The sequence below is a fragment of the Austrofundulus limnaeus genome, unplaced genomic scaffold (assembly GCF_001266775.1).
Source record: "Austrofundulus limnaeus strain Quisiro unplaced genomic scaffold, Austrofundulus_limnaeus-1.0 Scaffold43, whole genome shotgun sequence".
Classification (NCBI taxonomy): Eukaryota; Metazoa; Chordata; class Actinopteri; order Cyprinodontiformes; family Rivulidae; genus Austrofundulus; species Austrofundulus limnaeus.
The window spans coordinates 895,175-901,370 of record NW_013952445.1 but is presented as its reverse complement, the minus strand read 5'-3'; positions in this window follow the sequence as shown (position 1 = coordinate 901,370).

Here is a 6,196-nt window from a genome sequence, read left to right as displayed (position 1 = left end):
GGATTTGTTTAGACATGTAAAAAGACTGTTGCAGTAATGTAAACGAGAAGAAATAAAAGCGTGAACAACCACCTCTAGTTCCTTCTGTGACACAAAAGATCTCAGCTTTGAAATGATCCTTAAATGATAAAAACAGTTACGAACTAAAGTTTTACAATGGCTGTCAAAAGACATAACTGTAGAACTATCACAGACAACACCCAGATTTCTGAGACTATTTTTCACTGAAGGGGTTAAAAAAGCAAGGTGCTGCCTGATAACAGGGATTTTATCATCAGGGGCAATAATAAGAGTTTCAGTCTTGTTTGCATTTAACTGCAGGTTGTTGTTGTTCAGCCATGTTTTGACTTCTGACAGACAGTTAATGAGTTCAGATAGTTTGAAGAACTCAGAGGGTCGAAAGGAACAGTATAACTGTATGTCATCAGCATACAGATGGTAGGACACATTACTGTAACATTTTAAAATACCTCCTAAAGGGTACAGGTACAATAAAAAGAGGATTGGACCCAAAACTGAACCTTGGGGTACCCCACAAGACAGCGGTGCAACATCAGAGTAAACCTGATTCATAAAAACAGATTTTCTAGTCTTTTCATCCACTCAAAGGGATTTTCCACTACAAGTCAACATTACCTCTTTCACACACACATTAATACATTTGTACCAGGCACTAACATGCAGGGTGCCAACCAGCTCACCAGAGAGACCTCAGCCCATTCACACTCTGATGCACAACATCAGGGGTAACCAAGAGTTCAGTGCCTTGCCCAAGACCACCAGACATGTGGACAGGAGGAGAGAGACAGGAATCGAACCACCCTGCCTCCTGAGTCACAGCTGCCCATCTGTGTGTTTACGTCCATTCTAAAAGGAAGTACAAATAAAAAACAACAGTCGTGAAATACTTCTGACAAGAAAACATTACAGTGTGTGTGAGTTCCTTATGGACCTTGTAATTTTGCAAAGTGCAACTCACTGGAAACAGAACGGCAATTATTCCATATTTGAATAAATTTTGATTTACAGGTCTTTAGTTTTCATTCAAGAGTTTTAATGACATACTCATGGGTCCTCATATATTTCTTAACTCTTGAAGGCATTGATTAAGATTATTTCAGGTTTCATACATGATTCTGTTTTTATTATCTGAAATAGAAACTTCCCTTTTCAGTTACACCTTCAGTTAAATATCTTGGCATGAAATTACTATGTTTTTTTTTATTATGAATCTGAAACTACAGATAATTTATTCTTCAATTGTTCAAGTAAACCTCTCTGGCAGGATGTCCATGGATGGCTCTCTTAAAATGGGTCATACAAGTCACATTTTTAAGGAATTTTCCTCCTTAAGACTTTCAAATGTTGAAAAAATAAGAATTATTTAAACTCTAATAGATTAATTTAATTTGAACAAAAATCCACAGCCCCTTCAACAGCAAAACATTGTGTTTTTGGTTTTTCTTTACTTGTAGGCACTCGTTCCAAATCATCAGCTCTAAAACCTTTGCCGTATTGTTTATACATTCAGAATTAAAAACAAAACAATCACATTGAAAAGGTGCTTTCATCGTCACCGTAGCGTCTTCTTTTTGTTCTTTTTCCTTTTTTTGCGTCTCCCATTTCGACAGAAGGGGCATGGTTTTCCTTCGCGTCATCAGGAGGCGTGTCAATAGGGGGGCGTGACGATCAGGGCGTGTCGATCGGGTACTGCAAGCTGCAAGTATAGGTATTATTGGAATCTGGGGCGCCAAACAGCTTGTGACCCGAAAGTGACTCAAACCGAGAAAGCTCATGAGTAAAACGGAAGTTTACACATCAATAACTCTAAATAATTTATTTTACTTATCAGAAAACATATATACGATATTTTTTCGAAACATTTATGACATTTTATTTTTTAATTTTTTAAAAAAATTTTAGTGTACCAAAAATAGTCGTGGTGGGGCGGCACCCTGTTGGCCAAGCCGAATTGTTAAACATCTTTCCAAATGTATGGCATGCAAGTTTCGTGCAGCCAGCACCTTCCTGTCTTGATTTATGGCTAAAATGGTCTGTTTTCAAGTAGAGTTCTCTGCAGTGATTGCACATAAACAGACATCCAGTGACCTCTACTTGAAAACAGACCATTTTAGCCATAAGCGCTTAAATTAAAAACAAGTCCATAGCAATTCATGTGAATGTCATATTAAAAACATTAACACTGGTTTTATATGACATGGCCAGTTGATACTGAGCTAAAACTTGTAGCTGGAGCTGAACCTGTTCCCCAACACTGCCAGTGTGACACAATGCACAATATGTTTGCTCAAAATTTTAGTCCTGTTTGTCAGTTAGCATCTGCCTGTAGCCTATATCTTCAAATTATTAGCTTTTGGAGTAACACATTTCACATGATCTCTCATTACTGCATAAGAGTGCAAAACATTATTTATTAGGTTTAACCAAAATGATTTTAACCCCGTCGCTCCTCATCATACGATGATCTTAGATTAAAACTCTGAAAGCGGCAGCAATATGCATTCGTTTCATGAGCGCTGGGCCTTTTAATCATGTTAAGTTCTGCGTCTGCATTGAAATATTCTCGTTTAATTTCTTTCTGAGTGTGACTTCTGTTTACCCTCCATAAAAAAAAGCCTCCCTGCCTCCTTACTTCCTCAATTCTGCGTGCCCTTGTGAAGCTAAAACCTTCTCGGTTGAAYGATTAAATTATTGCTCTTCACCCTTCAAAAAACTAGCCTCAGCCCCGCGTGTCACTGACTGTGTGAGAAAAGAGAGCCGAGAAACAGAAAGAGATGGAAGGAGAGATGAGATTTTAGACCGTGAGTTTGTAATCAATTAAGACCCTAATAGATATTCCCCTAGCTTATATGTTTCAAGGAGAAAGGAAACATATTTCCAAAACCCCTGACAGCTTGATTAAATGTTCCATCCAGTGACATTTGGGAAAGGCCGGAATTGACATTTCTGCGTAGCCACAAAACACGCAGCCGTAGTTTTCGCCGATGTAACAATAATAATGTTCATCAGTTACTGTATACTCATTACAAAGCGTAATTAATGAGCAGCCAGACCTCGCCAAGCCCAACTCCGACGGATTCAAAGCCTGATTTGCTCTGTGGTGGGCAAATTTAACAGAAATAAAGCTAATGAACTGCTCTTCTCTCCACCACAGAACAACAAAGCACACACTGCTTGAGACTTTATTACACTTTCGATAGGCGGAGGATTAATTCTAGTGAGTTTTATTGTATCTCAATGTGTGTTTTTGTGCTCTGCTCCCTACTGTAGATGAAAAAAGGGCTATGACCAAGTCACCAAAAAAAGTTATTCCAATGAAATCAACCCCAAAACTGGAAATTTGCTGTTTTAATAATCACATATTTGTAAGTTACACATTTGCATTCAGTCAGAACATGGGTTTTAATGATGGTTTGGATCTTTTTGCTTTTGGTATAACTTTAAATCTGTAAGCAAAACTTGAAAAAATTCAAGCGTTATTTTTGATCAATCCATTCATTTCTTTCTTCTTTTTCTTTTCATGTTGCATGGGAGCTGGTGTTATTTTTTCATGATACTGTAAAAACCATCTAAAGATTTTAATGCAAAGTCAAGAAGGTTTGGTTTTTGCCTTAAAGTGTCTCTAAAAAATGTCAAGTTGGTTTGAATGGATCGACTGCTTTAGTTATTATGAAGTCGTCAGTCATTAGAATGCATAAGGCTCATCAGCTCGCTAAAATCTCAATTCTGTCCCGCGTGGATTTACATCAAAGGCTGCAGCATGTCTCTAAAGAATGGGCTTGCTTCTTCTTAGCTAGCTCACACTGCCTTSAGTTTTCACACCATCGTGTTTCACTGATATGCTGCAGAATCACTCTTTTTTTCTGGATCTATTCCTAGATAGATACGCTCTTTTTCTGAGAAGAGGGTTCTCGAAAAGATTGAAATTCGGAAGAATGCCATCTTAAAAAAAAGCACAAATCTTAAAAACTTCACAGTGACGTAGGAGCTATTTTAAAACCCTTTCCACTGACACAAGTATTGTGCTATCAGACTTAGGCAAAGGTCTTGTACAACAAGTAACACTTGGAGTATGTGTAGTAAATTAATGAACCACAATCACACCAAATTTTAGCTCAAAATCAAAATCAAAATTACAGTGTTTTTTGAGGGACGTGGTGAACTGGGTTCAGTTGTGGATACACATCCAATAATTATCTCCTGAAAGTTTTAATACAATTTGTCCAGCTGTTAATGAGATATTTTGCGAACAGGCATAGTTGACTCTAAACTGTTAATGATAAAATTTCAAACAACGTTTCTCATGCAATCTTCTTGCACTCAGTACATGAGCTAGGGGTCAGTCTCAGCTTCTACCAAACCCATGCAAGTTTACCTCTTCAGACAATTACCTGTAACTTGACCCTCAGAAATATATAATTATCCACATTTGCATTTCAGTACCTTTATCACAGAAATGCATATCTCCTGCTGCCTTGTATGCCAAACTTTCAAACAAAGCTGTAAATTAGCATTCAGAGTTTTTCTCTACCACATTGAATTTTAGCTCAATATCTATTAAAATAACTTTCATTGTTGCTTTAATGCAAAAGAGTTTCACAATTAATACAGATCAACGTTTGTTTTATTTTTCTCCCAGATTAAACCAGAGTGAACATAAGCCACATTCAGCTCTGACTGTTCTTTAGTGCTGAACTGTTTTCATCAGCAGCTGAATGCATTTCCATTGTCAGCATGTAGTCATTCCTGCTAAAATACTGGCATGCCATTCAAAGCAACGGTCACATTTATAGGTTCTGATCAAAAACCTATTGCTCAGATAACATTAAGAAAAAAGTTTTAGTCTGTTAAATGAAAAGTGTCTTTCTCACCTTTAATTTTGTTGTGTTCTTTCAAAGGACTGCTTCAGACTTATTTCAATAAAGTGAAAAGAATCCAGACTTCTGTCTCTTTCACAGACAGAACTGATTGAAATGACAGGAAAGAGTACTCAATGCTGTCCCTTTGAGAAACTGATTGAATCATTATTGCATTTAGCTCACGTCTGATGAGGTTTTCAGCCTGCCAGGTTAGATTAAACTCCGATTTTGAAAAGAAAAATGTAATTTTTGCATTACAGCTACATGCCACACGGTACTGTAGGTAACGTTTAGAAGGTGGAAATGCTGCACTCAGGGTGGAATGTGGAAACAAGGCATACTGTACTGTTGGTTACAAAGTTAGTCAATTATATTATTCTTAATAAATTAGCTTGAAAACTTACGAAGAAGTGCAAGAGAAAAAAAGACATTCCTTACTGTTATGTATTTCTGGTTTCCTCGATATTACAAAGATTACCACAAACTATTAGTAGTTAGGTTTTGGGAAAGACTGAGTACGCAAACTGTGAAATGTATTTTTGTGGGGCTTCACTGTATTTGCTGCTTGTTTTTTTTAATGAAATGCTTTAATTTTTTAAAATAATATTAATACTGTTTGGGCTGGAGTTTGTCTTTTTGGCAGCCAAGACAATGAAGGAAAAGTATGTATTAGAAGCTCTATAACTTCACACCTTTGTTGCATTGAGAGATTAAAGGCATTTCATGCACAGTATCCTCTAGACCAGTGGTTCCCAAACTTTTTATCTTCTGACCCACAAAATATTCATGGCAAAAACTTGTGACCCCAAATATTACTGGTCTGAGTACAAAAACTTTGTTAATAACCGTAAAAACAAAGGCTACACAAATATAAATACTTATTTATACTTATTTTTGTGTTTTTGTAATAACTATAGGGAAAAATTACATCACCAATTACTTTATTACCCTTTAAATTGATTTCTGAGGTGCAGTGGTTCCCAAACTTTTAGACCCACAAAATAACAGTAGCAGAGACCTGTGCCCACAACTATTTTTGGATGATAAACATTTGTATCAGGTCAATAAAACATGGGCATAGTAACACTATTTATTATTCTACATTTATACATTTCAAGCAACTAAGGCAAAAATGTAATTAAAATGGAAAATCTGTTCAGGACCCCACCTTGATGTTTCAGGACCCCACTTTGGGTCCCAACCCCAACTTTGGGAAACACTGCCTGGTTTCGAGTGTTGACCTGGCAGAAGCAACAATGGACTCGAGATTACTACCAATGACGTGCTTATAGTGTTTCTCCATAGAACTTAGTCAT